The following is a 17,108-nucleotide window of genomic DNA, read 5'->3' on the forward strand; positions in this document are numbered from 1 at the left end:
TTTGTTCATCTCTTCATTCATTTTGCAAATTTGTGTTGAGTTCTGACCATGGTAGGTGCTGGGGGTCCAGTGGTGAACAAGACCATCGTAGGCGCTGCCCTCTGGGAGCTTGTAGTCTTGTGGGACATAGAGACATCAAGACAAGCAGCACCAGGTGTGACACGGCCTTCCAACCAGAAAGCCGAGGGAGCGTGGGGGCCTCTAATAGGACCAGACGAGAGGTTCTGGTAAGACATCTTTGAGAAAATGGCCTTTAATATGAAGGTTGCATTTGGGGACTTGAGGACATCAGATGAGGGTTCCAAGGAGTGGGGCTGGCAAGTTCCAGCCTCATAGAGGAATTGTGTAGTCCCTCTGAGAGTTGAAAAAGTCCGCTTGGTGGCAGTGAGGAGAGGAAGGGAGGTGGGCGGGGCCGAGGCTGTGTGTAAGGATTTGGGCTTTATCCCTAAGGCTCTGGGAAACCATTGAAGTAAACTGTATTATGTGAATCCTGTGAATTCTGTGATATTAGTTTTCTAGGGCTGCTGTAATACATTGCCACATGCTCGGTGGCTACTCAGTTCTAGAGGTTAGAAGTCCAAACTGGGTCTTACTGGACTAAACTCAAAGTGTTGGTGAGCTGTGTTCTTTCTGGAAGCTCTAGGTGAGAATCCTTTCTCTTGCCCTTTTTCAGCTTTTAGAGGCTGTCTGCATTCCTTAGCTCGTGTCCCCCTTTCATTAGGGTGGGGACATTTTGGGGGCCCATGATTCCTCCAGCCACAAAGACTAAGCCTGGAGGCGACACGATCTGACCGGTGTGCACTCCATGAATACAGGGGCCATGACTCTTTTGCTCACCACTGTCTACCCTGTGCTTGCTTGGCATTGTTGTGCCTGGCATGTAATGACCACTTCATAGCTTATTTGCTGAACCAATGTGGAAAAAGATATTTAAGAACTTCCAGCTGCAGAGGAAAGAAAGGGTTGAATTGGGGCAAGAATGGATGCAAAGAGACCAGGAGGAAAGTTACTGGGGAAGAAAGATCAGAGTTGGACAAGGTGGTATCAGTGAATGGATCTGAGAGGAAGGTAGAAGTCCAACAAGACTTGGAGGTTGATCGCACATGAGGGTGGGTGATACTCAGATGGAGGAAGGTGGTCCTGTGCGACTGATACAGGGAACCTGGAGGAGAAGCAGGTTCAGATGAGCTGATAAGGATAGAGTGAGATGGACTGTGTGTGAGGTCCCTGAGGTTGAGATACTTAAGTGTCCATCTCTAACAGGCAGTGGCAAATATGAGTCTGAGGCCCAGGAGAGAGGTTGAGGCTGGAGTTTAAGATTTGGATGTCATCCCAGCATCTCAGTAGTTGTTCGTGGAAGTCACGGACTTAGATGTTGTCATGTAGAGGAAGATTATAAATGGGGAAGGGGAGAGAGCCCGGAGTAAGTCCTGAATCACTGTTTCACAAAATCTGTTTCTCATTCCAGTATCACTGTTCCATGTGGTTGAGACTAAGACTTGGGAAAGGGTCATTGTTTGTGTTACGTGTTTTCACCCTCACACTGTTTTTAATGAACATTTCTTATTAGGATGAACCCTGGGGGGTTGGCATGGAATGTGGAAATCGCATATTTTTAGAAAACCCACTTAGAGATTGCTTGCACTGAAGTCCTTTGTATGAGATTTGGAATCTGGGTTCAGTTAGGTGCCGACTTAGCAACGTATGAGTGGAGAGTGTGGTAGGTGCCTCAGAACCTACCTGTAATGTAATGTAATCTGTACTGTCTAAACAGGCGCCCTCGGGGATGGAGGGGACTTCGGACTATATCCATCCTCACTTTCTTTCCTTGTTTACTTTCTTACCATGAATGATAGGGCTGAGCTGGAAGCCAGGGTCTGGGTATCCTGAGGGCCCAGGCCCAGCGAGACTATTTGCCCTTAGAGTAATAGTTCTGAAGAATGGAAAGGGCCAGGAAGTGACCCAAATCCAGTGACCTTACCCTGGGAAACTGCATGAAGCCCTGTGACCAAATCTAAACAGAACAAAAGAAGAGAGAGTGTTTAGGGCCATGGCATTTAAGGGTATAGCTGGGAGTGGACAACCTTAGCAACTCTGTTCCAGGACTTTTAAACTCTGTTTCCAGGTTGAGAGAGGCCCAGCATACTTCAAGTTGTTTTTGAGACCCTAAGCATAAAAAAACAAAACACAAACAATGGCAAAAAAGGGGGGGAAATGCCAAAACAACATTGCAAATATTCCAGAATATTGAAGTTTACATCTAACAAATTCTTTTTAACCCAAAGGCCACAACTCAGTATATCTGCGTGAGGCACAATATATATCAAGAACCAATAAATGACAGGAGATGAGTGGTTCTAGGCGCTGGAGGCACCCAGTGGGTGGAATTCACCCCATCGCTGGAGGAGCTCACGTGGCTGAGGGGTGGGGAGTTCACCCCAGTGCCGGGAGTTCCTTGCTCTTGCCTTCTTCCCTTGAGTCTGAAGACTTGAAGATGATCTCACCTCCTTTGGCTCCTCTTGAGCTTAAATTCTCTGCTCCTTTTTGAACGAACCCTACATAGGTTGTATTTCTGTTTGTTTTACTGTGAAAATTGATTGCATTTTATTTTAAATATGTGCATATTATAAATAAATGTAAATATTATAAGCAGTTTTAATGCAAAATAAGGATCAAGTGTCTCATCCTTTGTTGTCGGTTCCAGGACATAGCCCTGTGTCTTGCACACTCAATGGAAAATTTTTGCTGGTTGACCCTTTTTGATGTTATGGTCCCATTTGGACTCTTATATGACAATAGTTTAAAATGACAGGTACAGACACTGCCAGCTGCCCACCAGTAGTTATATTCCCTTTCTTCTTTTCAGTAGTAGAAATTCCATTGTCTTAGGGGACAGCGACTGCTCAGCTGGAGACCACATTTCCCAGCTTCCTTTGCAGTTGGGTGTGGTCACCAGCGTAAGTTCAGGATGACGGGTCATGGGACACAGAGGGAGCCATTCCTGCAGCTTCTGGATTGTTCCCATCAACAGAAGCTTCAAGTTAGCTATGAAAGCTACTATTTCTACTCTTAGCATTCTGGGAGAAGAACTTCACGTCTCCCTGATCCAGGCTGTGTGCCTGTGTGCATATTACCACATCACTTATCTCGCTTCTGTAAGAACCTTCATCTTCCAGACTCACTGTGAGCTCACTGAGCCCTTAGTCGTATTTGCCCCCGCCAGGACTGAATACCAGTCAGTGCTCCTGCCACATTAGAGGGTTCCCATAAACGTTTGCTAAACAAACTGAGCAATTAAGGGATACCTGGCACTACATCAGGTTTCCCATGTCGATTAAGGTCAATGTACAGAACGACGCAAGGATCACAGAAAGCACCTCATTCGTTTTTTTTGCTGGTCACTTCACATAGCTGATAGCAATGAATGTATTTCAACAATTAACCCCTCCCCTCATCCCATCCACCCTATAGACACTAGCCAGTGCTCCCATGCCTTCATGTTTCCATCATCCATAAAATGCCCAAATATCTAGCCAACACTAGCAACCTTTTATTTTCAGTAAATATTTTTTAGTGTATTACTGCATGATTCGGCCAGCGGTTAAATGTCAGCTTCAGAGAATCCTGTGGCTGCCTTACAGGAAGGCTGATCATTTAGAGATGTTCTTTTAAACAAAGTTGGTTGCTTTGTGACTGGAGAAGTGACCTTGACTTGTGGAGTTGTCATGACAGTGAATTCACATTTTAGAGCATCTCTGGGTAATATGACATCACTGAGCCATGCTGGACACTGCCAGTGGCCATCAGTGCCATCATCAGCTTTCTGAATGTCTCTGGTTTCCCCTGGTTGGGGAATCCCAGGTTAGCTTCACTTGGGCTCTGAAAACCCTCCATCAATTGCTGTTTGTATGGCAGGGGCATAAACAGCAGGACAGGGTGGAAAAAAGAAACAAGTTTATTGTACTTAAGTGTGACCAGGAGCAGCAGTCACTAATCACAGTGGAAATCCATTTTATTTTCCTTTCCTCATGTGCTTTTCTATAAACAGCAAAACACATTGAATCAATTTTTCAAACAAACTTGTAAAATCAGAAAATACAACGACCTTTAACAGTTGGTAGTATGAATTATCAGGGGCCACAAAGAGGTTTTTAACTATTGGAACACGTTGGCAATGTGACAAATGAGTGGTTCCCCCCCCCGCTTCCAAACCGTTAAAAATAGCTTTTATAAACTCTTAACTCCCTCTGATGGTGAGCTCACCATTAATCACCTTTATGACATCTTATATTTAGGCCATGGATAAATCCATGGGTCCTAATCAACCACTTTCCTGAGGAAATTGGCCAAATCCCGACTGGAGGGGGAGATGAATCACAACAGCCCTGCTATTCAGACAAATCTCTTTTCAAGTGCCCTTAAAGCTTTTTTTTTTTTTTTTTTTTTTTTTCATACGCCAGCGAAGACAGCCACACAGGAAACAATAATAGTTTAATCTCTTGAAAAATTTCCTTCCTGCATTGCAGTGCTTTCAGACAGGTAGTCAGAGCCAGCCAAAGAAAATTAGCAGCAGCCCCTGCCAAGAGCAGGCTGATGCCTGAGCCTCTGAGCTCCCCCGCCCTTTCCTCCTCTTCCCCCGTCTCCAGGGTGCCAGCCTGCAGCGGGGTCCTCTTCCGCCCAGTGGTAGCCCCTGCCTACCTTGGACACGCCATCGGTGACTCATCGTGTGACTAGGAGTTTCTAAAGTCTCTCTGCCCTTCTTTTCCGAGTTTTCTCTAGGTTCTGGTGGGGAGGACATGTGTTGTCTAGAGAAGCACTTGGGGTTCTCAGGAAAATGCAGTTTCTCACAAGAGGGAGGGAGTCCCTGTAAACGTGCGTCTGTCTTCTGTTCTGAAATGTGTGGGACAGACAGGACCAACTTGCTGTGAGTCAACTTGCTTTGCCCTCCGCAAGCAGTGTGGGGCGAGAACCTTTAATTACATCCAACCGTTCATTGCAGGCTTTGTTTGGCCTGTCATAGCTGCTCTTCCTTGGGGGTTTGGTCACAGTGCTCAGGAGGTTCCAATCAGCAAGGTCACTGAACTGTGGACAAAAAGAGACCCCTTCCCCCACTTCCCCCATCAGCCATTGGCCTCCAGCTCAGTTCTGTTCTCTTGACCCACAGGCTGCCAGCCCCGCAACCCCTCCCCTCACCTCTGCCTTGACATAGCACCTAACCCTCCTGCCTCTCAATTCTGGCTTCTCACTCAACAGTCTTTTTGTTTTTTTCCCCTTGGCTTGGTCAAGTTCATGAGCGACTTCCGGGGCCTGGACAGAATTCATTGCATTCCAGCTCTCGTGTGTTCCCCCCACCCATGCTTGTGACGTGTGCAAAGAAAAATACTCTCTTTTTATATAGATTATAATGTTGACTAACCTCTCAGGTGACACAGGAGAGGGCAAAAGGATTCACTGGCCACATTTCTGACTGGCACAAAAGAAAGTGAACAAAATTTGTTATCATAAAAATAGCCCCTCAAGGCCACCCATGGTGTCTAGGAGTTCTCCGGATCTGTTCTCTTCCATTTTCAGGAGCAGCAGAAAGTATATGATACAGGGCCTATTCATCTCTTTTTCCTCTATTATTACAGTTAACTGAAAATAAGCTTTGTAATATTTTCCTTAGAAAAGTATCTTAGCCAGCCAGGAACATTTTCTCAGTAGTCCAAGTCAGAAAATCAGCAATTCGTCTCCACACAGCAGCTGAGGGAAGACCCACAGCTCATGTTGTGGTAAAGGATTACCAACAACCAAGGGGCACCTTAAGATGTTCATCATAGTGTTATTTATAATAGCAATACATTATTAATGACTTCTATTTCCAGCAATAAGAGAATGCTTAAATCAATGTTATTACCATCCACATAACAGACACTTGTCACAGCTGTGAAAAGTTGTATTTTCAAAATACACTAAATCAATGGGGCTACGCTTACACTATCTTAAAGAAGAAAAGTAGAACACAGTGTTTATAATATTTAATTCCAATTTAAGTATATTTACTTTAGAAAAAAAGTGTTTTATTCCTGGTTAATAGAATTATGAGTGGTTTTAATTTCATTTTTACAACTTTTCATAATTTCCAAAATGTTTTTAATGTAGAAACAGTATTTTATAACTATATTCATACAGAATTAGATACTGTGTCTGGTGGCTTTGCTGGCTTAGTTTTATTTGGGAAGTTTCCTCCTCTCTGAATTTTTATTTGGAATCTCTTGGAAGAAGGAAGGGTAGAGGGTAGGAAGGGAGAAAAAGAGAAAGGAGGGCAGAATGATTATTTCTGTATTTTGTCTTTAAAGTTTTTGTGTTATATATTTTCAGTGAGCACTAGTATTTCTTAAACACTGTGTTTTCCCTGGAGTTCTGACACCAGGCAGAGGATAAAGACATGGAGATACCAGCTGGTTAGGGAAAAGGGATGTTGACTCACATGTTCTGAGGAGACACTGAATTTATGACGCTGCATCAAAGATGTCTTTGAACAGTGGCATCACTATGTAAATGAGCTCTGAAGCAATAACATTTGGCAAAGTCAAGATCTCTGAGAGGGACTTTTAAGGCAACATTAGGTTTTATCTTCTGGGCCCATGAAAGACTATGAATGTCTGGAATTTGACGTTTGATAAGAAATACACCTACTCGACATAATTAAAAAGGGATGTCTGAAGAGAGCGACTGATGAAATGAAACATTCAGAATAAACAGGACATAATTAAATAGCAGGGAGGGGGCTTGTCTGGCCCTGGGCAGGCATCTCTGTCTTATTATCAGCTTGCTCCTCTTGTAATGCCTGTGACTGTAGTCAGCTAAGCCCCGATTTGCCTGCCTTCATTTCGTAAAAGTTTTGTGACTCCATAAACAAAGATGGTGTGGTGGGAGCCAGAGTGAGATCCCCTGGCCGAGCCCAGTCTAAGCCTCAGAATCAGGCTCAAGTGAAACAGTGCCTTGCCCAGGTCAAGGCCGTGTCAGTGTGTTAGGGCTTTGCTTGTTTCCACCCAAAGTTCAGGTGAGTGCAGAGCAAGGTCATGTGCCTCTCTGGCCATCACCGGATAGATGCTGCTTCTTTTGCTTAGTTGTTGAGAGAGACCCTGGTCCAGCAGACTCAGGATTGATTGCTCTTGAAAGCACAAGAAATCACAATGTGATTTCCTGACCCTGAGGACGTGTGTGTGGTTGTCAGCTTCTCTGCTTGGGGCAAGGTGTGGAGGGAGAGTGGCATGCCATGCTGGATGGGTGGGCAGGGGCCAAAATTTTCCTCTTGTTCTCTCTCCATTGCCCCCACCTAACCCAGGCTTCTGTGATCTTTCCAGAAGCATGCTAAGTGTTCACCAAGGGGTTCATTTTTCTCCTGGCCACACATTCTCCACCGGCTGAATGTGATCCAGGGAGAACTCCGAGGACCAGAGAATGGTGGAGTCAGCAGGAGGAAGGGCCAGGGTCTCTGAATCACCTTGCTGCTGACTGCCCGAATCAGACTGTGATACGGGTAGTGCATAAACCTTTACTAGGCTAAGCTGCTGGGGTTTAGGATTGTTTGCTGTAACAGTTAGACTGTCTGACCAGTACCAGGTGGTTGCAAAATCTAACTTTCCAATGGCCGGTATGCCGTCCTTGTTCTGCGCCTCAATTCCTCATCTTTAAAATGGGAAATTCACAGGTCTTACATCGTAGGGCTGCGGCAAAGCAGACTCACTGAGCTGTGCCTGGTACTCAGTGACATGTTGGCCCCCACTGCCATTACTAGCGGTAGTGCCAGGATGACTCCGTCTACTAGGACAGCAGCCCAGTACTGCCATGGAGCTTTCTTTGGGGAGGAAGAAGCCCAGGAAGCTGCTCGTTTCAAGAAAGGCTATCACGGATCTCGCGCTTCCTGAGTGGGGAAATAGGTTTCTTGATGAGAACTCACGTGATGTACCAGCCAAACTGATTAACAAGAAGCCTTAGATCATATCACTCAGGGACGTGCATGGAATGGGTACCTTTCATATTGTTATGCAACAAAGGCCACCTCGTGATTCACAATGGATTTGGAGGGAAGAGATCATTCTGGGTTATGAGAAAATTGTCGAGAAGTTCATGGAGAAGCAATTCGTTATTTAATCTTTCTACCTTGTTTGGAAGTGGTGATCTCAGTACGCCATGAGCTTAGCCTTAGAAATGTGATAGTGGCTGTAGAGTAAATGTGACTGTTCAGTAGAGACTTGCTTTATGAAACTCAGGGTAAGGGGATTTTAAACAAAATAATGTGGCATCTACAACGACATCCCAACCAATGAATTAGGGTAATTAGAACTGTTTCAATTGGCTAGCCGATAAAGGCTAGTGTCCTAGGAGGGGTAGTTGAAAAGTCTAGTGTGGTCATTATGAATGTCAGCTGTGGAGTGAGACCATCTGGGTTCAAATTCAGCAACTTACCAGCTGTATTACCCTGGGCAAATTACTTAGTCTCTCTGGGCTTTGGTTTCTAGCTTTGTAAAGTAGAAATAATCATAATCATAATACTTCTTGTAAAAGATTTTGAGGAATAAATGAGTTAATACATTAAAAAAAAAGCTTAAAATAGAATGATAGTAATTTTAGTACCAGAAAACATTGTTTAGTACCTTTGTCCAGAACATAGCCATCTATTTCAAGGGTGTTGTAAGTTTTTATAACTTTGAACGCCAATCTTAAGGAACTCCCCCAGGGGTCTGGTGTAGAACTGTGTCTGCCTGGTTCAGTGGATGTTGCAGCAGTGGGAAGGAAAGGGCTCTGTGCCCAGATGATGCTGCGCTGCATTTGCACCAAGATGCTCATTTTCATACTTTTTGTTTGTAGATATTTTTTGAGCCAACCCGAATGCTTCTGAAGGCTGTCCACTGATGAGGAGGACTGGGAAGGTAAGAATGAGCCTGGTGGACAGAAGTACAAAAGATCATTTATGATGTTAACTCATCTCTGAAGATGGAAAGAAGCTGCCATCTTCCCATTTTGCAGAGAATTATCTTCCAGGAAATTATTTTTCTTCACTTCTTTGCTTCTTTCTCTCCATTTCCCAACTCTTCCTCAGAACACAATTTCCAACCATAAGGCATATATATTTTGAAACTTTTGTTTGGAAATAATTTCAAACCTACAGGAGAACTTCAACGAGAGTATTTACAAAGAACAAATATTCTTTACCCAGATTCACCTGTTGTGAACACTTTACTTTCTTTCCCATTTGTCTTCTTTCTATATATATATATATATATATATATATATATATATATATACACACAAAATATTTTTTTCTGAACATTTGTAAGTTGCATACATCAAGGTCTGTCATCCTCAAATACCTCAGTGTATATATCTCTTAAGAACAAGGATAATTATTCTCTTCCATAACCACAGAGCACTTATATCAACTTTGGTAAACATAACATCAATACAATACTATTATCTAATCTGCTGTCCATATTCCAGTTTTATCCAAATAAGATCCTTTAAACAATTTCTTCCTTCAATAGAGCATCTAGTCTAAGGTTGCATTTAGGTATATGATTGTTTAGTTTCCATAAGCCACATTTTAAATAAGACAGAATACTTTAAAGCGCTAAAAGGTTAGACTTCCTTTATTGGTCTTAATCACAAAAGCAAACCAGAAAAGGGACCGCTTTGCTTACCATCTTCCCACCTCTGTTGAGTTCTGGCTTTTTAATTGGTCAAAAGGCAGCAGGGAACCATGAAGTGTGTTCTGAATCCACCCAAGTCTGTGTGTGAAGGGCATCCTTCTTCCATCTTCCCACGTGAAGTGTCGCTATTAATTACACTAAGTGACAAAGATTATCCTTGTTGCTTGATGGACACAAGGATGAATCTTTGTTACTGACTGCAAATAATAGAAGTCTGGTGGTGATGGCGAGTCAGGCCAGGAAAACACGCTCCAAGCCGCACAGTGGGCATATGGCGCTTTCTTCTGAGTCAACCCAGGAGGCTGCAGGGAGACAGAGTGGGCATTATTTGGTCAAGTTCCTCCTATGAAAATACAACCTCCATCCTTTTTGCTTGTTCAGTTCTGGCACTGGAACAGCCTGTCTCTTTACATTAGCTCAGTTCTGTAGAGAAATGGTCATTTAGAGGGAAATACTTGGAAAACCCAGGCATGAATCCATTTTTAAAGTCACAACTGAATGATTGCTTTCTTATTGTGCTACGTGGGGCTGGAAAAGTCATTCCTTTCCATACATATTTTTCTTTATTTGCTTTGTATTTTCATTCTGCTTAAAACACACATATGTGCCAGAAATGAAAACGTTTTCAAAGGGCAGGTTTCAAGGACTCCTAAAAATAAGACCAGTTGCCAAATATACATTTCCCCAATATGTAAATGATCGAAACGGAGCACAATGAAAATCACATGCTATTCAACTTTTCTTTAGAAAAACAAGAAGTAGAGGATTTAACTTCTAGCCCTGAAACTCTTTAAACTACTGGTTTCCATTTAAATTTTATCCCAAGTCTTCAGACACCATTCTTTGCATATTTTACATCTATCTTTTCATCAAAACTGAAAAAAAAAGCTACGAAGAAGAATTTTATTCTCCAAATGGGAATATGTCATTTCATTACATCAGTCTGTGACTTGACATGAAGCTTTCAAGTAATTGTCAAGGCTAAAAAGGGTATAAGCACCCAGAAGATCTGGGTCACTAGCGACCGCTTCATAGACCCAAAGAAGGATCATGAGTTGGACAATAGATGCAAATTTATCAGAGGAAGAAGCCTCTTATTTCTTGCCTTCTAAGGTTTGCAATCAGGAATTGCCTCAAACTTTTTCTGGAAAAAAAAAAAGGCAGAGCATAAATATATTAATTAAAATCAAGGATGTCATTGGTGAGAGGGATTTGCATAGAATTCCGTGGTGGTCTCTCAGTGCGGATGAATGCCACCCATACTTAAAGCTGTGCCCTGTCATTTTAGAATTTTCATTTTTTACAAAAAATCCCACTGGTGAGCTACTTTCTCAAATTCCTTGTTTTATTTTCTGGAAAACATATATATATATTTTTATCAACAACAAGTCAACACTTATAATTATCATATGTCATCCTGTCAAGGAATCACAGACCTGAGTGGCTGCACCCCTCCTGGGAAGGCTCTCGTGGGGCCGGCATCCTCTCAGCTCACTGGAGCCCTTCTCTCCTTCCATCGGGGCTGGGGAGACAGTGCTGGTCCACGAAGTACGGCAGAAGGTCTAGACCTTTACCCTTGGAATTATCTTGCTTTCCCAGCTCTGGTTAAATTTTGCCTTCCATATCTCAATATTTCCATGGTTAGAGCATGGAAAAAGAAACTTAGAAAAGGTTTCACCTTTGCTGTTAGAAAGTTATGACCTTTGCTCACATTTGCCAGAGAAAGTGGCGTATAGCACCCATTAACATGAATTATTAACTCCCAGATTAATAATTTATTAGAAACCTAACGGCCCTGGGTACCACCAGATCGCACCATTGAAGGAAAAACGAAGAAAACAACATAGCTCTAATTGTAACAATTTGTTGGCCATGCTTAGAGTAAGTGATGGCATTTAGACTCTCTAAAGGATTTTTAAATTTCTCCTCTAATACTATACTGGCTGCAAAGTCAGACAAATTAACGAATAACTCCTATAATGACTGGTATGGATGTTGATTTTTTAAAAAAAATTATTTAACAAATACTCATATTCCTTTTCCTTCGTGTCCACTTGTATTCAAAGCACTTGCACACGTTCCTTCTTTAATCCTCCTAATGACCATCCGAGTTGGACACTGTTCCTGTCATCCCCGTGTGCCCGAAGCTTTGCCTAGTCACACAAATACAGGGTAACTGGGTGTATTCGTTTGCACATAGGGCTGCCGTGACAAAGTACCACAAGCCAGGTGGCTTAAACAACGGAAATGGATCGGCTCACAGCTCTGGAGTCCAAGATCCAGAAGTCCAGGATCAAGTCGTCCGCAGGATTGTTTCCCCCTGAGGCTGTGAGGGAGAGTCTGCTCTGTGCCTCTCTCTGAGCGTCTGCTGGTCTGCTGACCATCTCTGGTGTTCCTGGATGCGCAGAATCACCACCGCGATCTCTGCCTTCATCTTTACGAGTCATTTTCCCTGTGTGTGCGTCCGTGTGTCCAAATTTCCCCTTGTTATAAGGACACCGGTTGTATTTCCTTGAGGCCCACCCTAATCACGTAATTTTAACTTGATTACCTCTGTAAAAACCAGATCTCCAAAGAAGGTGACATTCTGAGGGGTCAGGGGGTTAGGACTCCAACCTAGGAATTTTGGGAGGCAGGGAGTGGGCATGATTCAACCCATAATGCTAGCAGAGCTGGCGTTCACGCCCAGGAACTCTGGCTTGGGTCTGAGTGCTTAACTACCGTGCTAAACTGTCTCCCCCCTTTTTTTTTTTTTTGGTGAAGGGGTATTCTTTTTGAATATAAATGCTCATAAAAGCAAGTTCAATTTAGAGCATCTTATTGACTATTTCCAAGAATTGTCCTTAGCATGGTGACTACTGGGGAGAAAATCTTCTTGAGCTCAGGCTGGGATCTGGTTAATTTAGGGGGTCAGACTGGCTTATAGCTCTAGTCTCTTGAAATTCCCTTCAAGCTCCAAGCCCACGGTGTTTTGAAATCCAAAAGCTCTTTCTGCCCTTTCCGTTTGACTCTGGAGCATATGTTTTCTTAAATCCACATTTTAAAGGTATTTTAGGAGGGAGAGGGAGAGGCCTAATTACTTCCTTTTTTCCTTCCAAATTCCTGTTCTTGGAGCCGCAATTAGGTAATGAAGCACTTCGCTACCTTGCAAATCGATGTGACCTCATCATATCCTGAAATGGAAAGAGAGAAACCAAAAGGTCCATGAGTTCTGATTCTTTGGCCCTTTGACTTGACAAGGAGGCAAAGCTTGAAACCCCCTGTTCCTTAATGGAGGAGGAAACAAAGAAAAATAAAGGAGGAAAAGGAGAATCAGGAAAAGTTAAAGAGCAGAGAAAATAATTTTGCAAATAAAAATAAAAATCAGGCTTGGGATTTAGGAAATTGTGCTTTGTTTCATTAAATGACACTTTTCTAAGGAGAACAATGAGAGCTCATACATGGTTATTCTGTGATGAAACCCTTCTTATCACTTCATTCCCCCCAGCACCTGGCTCACTCTGACAGCCGTCTGCGAGATTCATTGTCAAGATCAGACTCCTGAGAACATATGGTACATTTGGCTCCCTACCTCAATATTTTTAGGATTTTCTCCTTTCTTTTTGTTTCTTTGTGAGTGCAGACTTAATAGCATTTTAATGCCATTTATGACTCAGACTACTTGTTTTTTTTTTCCTCTTTGAAACAAAGACTATGATCAAATCATGCAAGAGGGTGCCAGGTAGATTATAGGAATTCATTCCCATCTTGCTTGAATAAATTGTCCACCCCTTGCAGTGTGTTTACCAATTTTCTCTGTTCTGAAGGCAGATGTCATGGAGTCATTTCTAAATTGACTCTCAGGAGAGCAGGAGGCACAGAGAGGTCATATCCTAGGGTAGAGTGAGTTTAGAGAAAAGAGGAGCAAAGGTCAGGGCTTTGTGCTGCTGGGGTTTTCAGTGTGGGACATCAGATTTGTTTGGGATTTCTGCTCCATGCCTTGAAATGACTGGCCTAGAAGTCTGATCAGGCTTCTACTTCCCCTCACTCTGTTGGGAGCTTCTCTTCATTGGGAGCCCTAACAAATGTCAATCCATACAGAATCTAGAAGATGGTAGATTGCAAACATGGCCACAGTCCTTTACTTGTCCCCGTATCTGTGTTCCCTGTAACAAGACTGTGCAACTCTCCCATTAAGGGGTGGCGTCAGAGTCAGTTTCTCCTACTTTTGAATCTGGGCTGCTCTGTGACTTGCTTTAACTAATAGAACCCAGCAGAAGTGAGGTGTGCCATCTCTGAGCCTAGAACAAGAGCTCAAAATATCTCATACCTGGCTATTCTTTCTTGGAACCCTGCCCAGATCCCCTGTTGATAAGACCAGGGTTGTCTGTTGGAGGATGAGTGACCACATGGAGCAAAGGTAGGATATCTCAGCAGAGACCATCCAAAACTAGCCAGTCTCTGGCTAACATGGCAGCTAAGCACACATGCATGAATGAGCACAGGCAAAGTCAGGGGACGCATCTAACTGAGCCCAGCCTAAATTGTTGACCTAATGAATCATAAGCTAAATAAGTGGTTGTTGCTTTAAGCTACTAAATTTTGGTGTGGTTTGTTATGCAGCAGAGCTAACTGATACACTGCCTGGAAATATAATCACATTTTATGTTTTTTGTGCACTTCTGTTGTTGATAACCCTTTGAGTGTCTCAACAAATATTTATGTGTACAGAAAACCTAGCATTCTTACTGTCATTTATGCTGCTTGTGGCAGGGTGATCATTGCTAGTGGAGTCTATCATAAGTCAGTCTTTAAAATCAACTTTAGGCTTCCTTCTTTGTAGTGCGAGATGTGAGATGCAATATTTTGTCCTTTACTTTGGATAGGATGTCCTGGGCCACTAAAACTTTTACTGATATAGTAATTCTGACTTTTCATAGAGTTTATCTCTCATCCCCTGGAACACATGGATCTTACTAAGGCCTCCGGTGTACTAGGTACTACTTGCTCACCTGGCCAGACTAGAATGATGCTGTCAATACGATGTTCTATAGGATGTTCAGATGTCCAGCTCTCTTCAGACTTTATTATGACAGAAGGTAGAAGAGGTATCATAGTCTTGAGGCAAAACTGTAAAAGAATATTTTCGTTCTCTCAGTTTGAATGCAGTCTGTGATTTTCTTTTCTGATAGACCTTTACCAACTCCATGGCTACATAGCATATCCCTGAGACCTATTAATCTCCCCAACAAAGACCCCATGTCTGATGTGGCAGCAGCACTTGGGGCTACTACTTTGTTGAGTCTGAGTAATCTGCTGTCATCCTCCAGGATCCATCTGGCTTCTTCAGGGACCAGATTGATGAATTAAAAAGAGATATGCCAGGGGGAACACTAATTCGAAAAGACACATACACCCCAGTGTTCACAGCAGCACTATTCACAATAGCCAAGACATGGAAACAACCTAAAAGTCCATTGACAGATAAATGGATAAAGAAGATGTGGTGTTTATATACAATGGAATACTACTCAGCCACAAAAAAGAATGAAGTAAAGCCTTTTACAGTCATGTGGATGGACCTGGAGATGGTCATACTATGTGAAGTAATCTAGAAAGAGAAAGAAAAATACCATATGATAGCACTTATATGTGAAATCTAAAAAAGACACAAATAAACTTATTTACAAAACAGGAACAGACTCACAGATGTAGAAAACAAATTTATGGTTACCAGAGAGGGAAAGGGGTGGGAGGGGATAAATTGGGAGCTCGAGATTTGCAGATACACACTGCTATATATAAAATAGATACGCACATTTATACTGTACAGCACAGGGAACTATATTCAATATCTTGTAGTAACCTGTAATGAAAAAGAATATGAAATGGAGTATATGTATGACTGAAACAGTGTGCTGTGCACCAGAACTTGACACCGCATTGTAAACTGACTAGACTTCAATTAAAAAAGGAGATATGAAAGGGCCAACAACCCCTGTTTCCTTTAGATCTTTGAGGATAGAAATAATCCTGCTATCCTCCCCTGGTATGTGTTATTTTATTTTATTTTTTTTATTTAGTGTTATACTTGGGCAGATGGGAGGTGGCAGTTTCAGAAGTCTGGGGAAACAGAAGGAGGACCAGAGTAAGGGCAGTGTCCTTCTTAGGAGGACATCTGGGCAGTGCATCACTGTCTCAGCACTTCCTGTGCCAGACTTCTCCAGAAAACTGACTAGCGAATGGACTGAGATGAGACTCTTTGGAACAAGGAATTCTGATTTCTTGGATTTGGAGAATGCAAAGTCTATAATTAAGGCTTTAAGTCTGATGTTGTAACCCCACCCTGGTGCTTGCTCTGCTCACTGATATGAATGCATGTTTACCAGCCCTACAAACAGATGCTATCCTTACAGAGTTGCCTGTACTAACTTTCTTATTCCTTGACTCCTCCTCCACATGTTATCCCACTGAGCTCTGACACTGCCCTTACTCAGCTCCTCTTTCTGTTCAAAAACCCGGTGGACACTTTTCAGTCCCTACATAATGTGATGGAAATCCTATTTTTCTAACAACCGTCAGTGGAATTTCTCATAGGAAGGGATTTGTCCTTGCTTGGTAGAGCTGGCGGAATAATGCCCCCCATCCTGCCTTAGATGTCCCCACCCTAATCCCAGAACCTGTGAATATGTTATATTACATGGCAAAAGGGAATGAAGATTGCAGGTGGAATTAAGATTGCTAATCAGATGACCATGAGATGGGGAGATTATCCCGGATTATCTGAATGGGTCCAGTGTGATCACATGGGAGGGAGGAAGTCAGAGTTAGAGAGAGTGGTTGGAAGATGCCGTACTGCTGTCTTTGAAAATAGAAGAAGGGGCCACAGGCCAAGGAATGCAGGCAGTCACCAGAGCTGGAAAAGGCAAGGAAACATTCTCTTCTAGAGACTCCGGAAGGAATGCAGCACTGCCAACAATGTGATTTTGGCCCAGGGAGACCCAATGTAGACTTCTGAACTCCAGAATTATAAAATAATAAATTTGTGTTGTCACTGAGTTTAATTTGTTGCAGCAACCATAGGAAACTAATACTCTTGGAAGCACATTTTGAGTTACAGCTTTGGGGCAGAGGATAAGGAAGAATATAAATGTATGCCGGCCAGAAGGAGAAACCTTTGTCTGGGGAGGAGGAGAGAGGAGGCTTGGCAAGGAAGAGGCTGGCCAAGCCTGGTGCAGTGGGAGGTGAAAGGCTGGACCACTGACCTCGTCTCCATTGCCACCCTGATGATATCTGTCTCTGGGGACCACTCTCTCCTACTCCTTTTCTCCTTGGCTTTGTGCCATGCCCACACCTGCAGGAGGAGACATCTTACTGGAACTTGACCACATTCATCATTCCCTGGTAAATCTTCTTGGGCCTTCCCCAGTCTAA

The 17,108-nt window shown here is 43.0% G+C and overlaps 2 long non-coding RNA genes across 2 annotated transcripts in view; both read right to left on the reverse strand.

Moving 5' to 3' along the window:
- Nucleotides 1-6,308: 6,308 nt before the first annotated feature.
- LOC116660592 overlaps nt 6,309-17,108 on the reverse strand; it is a 29,261-nt gene continuing 18,461 nt past the window's right edge. Inside the window, exon 4 of the long non-coding RNA XR_004316167.1 lies at nt 6,309-6,319. This is a non-coding gene — a long non-coding RNA (uncharacterized LOC116660592). The remainder of the gene's footprint in view (nt 6,320-17,108) is intronic.
- LOC116660540 lies at nt 8,665-11,362 on the reverse strand. Its single transcript, XR_004316157.1, has 3 exons — nt 11,132-11,362; nt 9,687-9,997; nt 8,665-8,930 (listed from the first exon to the last, which is right to left on the reverse strand). It is a non-coding gene; the product is annotated as an uncharacterized LOC116660540 (long non-coding RNA).

Source organism: Camelus ferus, chromosome 1, assembly GCF_009834535.1.
Source record: "Camelus ferus isolate YT-003-E chromosome 1, BCGSAC_Cfer_1.0, whole genome shotgun sequence".
In the NCBI taxonomy this organism is placed as follows: domain Eukaryota; kingdom Metazoa; phylum Chordata; class Mammalia; order Artiodactyla; family Camelidae; genus Camelus; species Camelus ferus.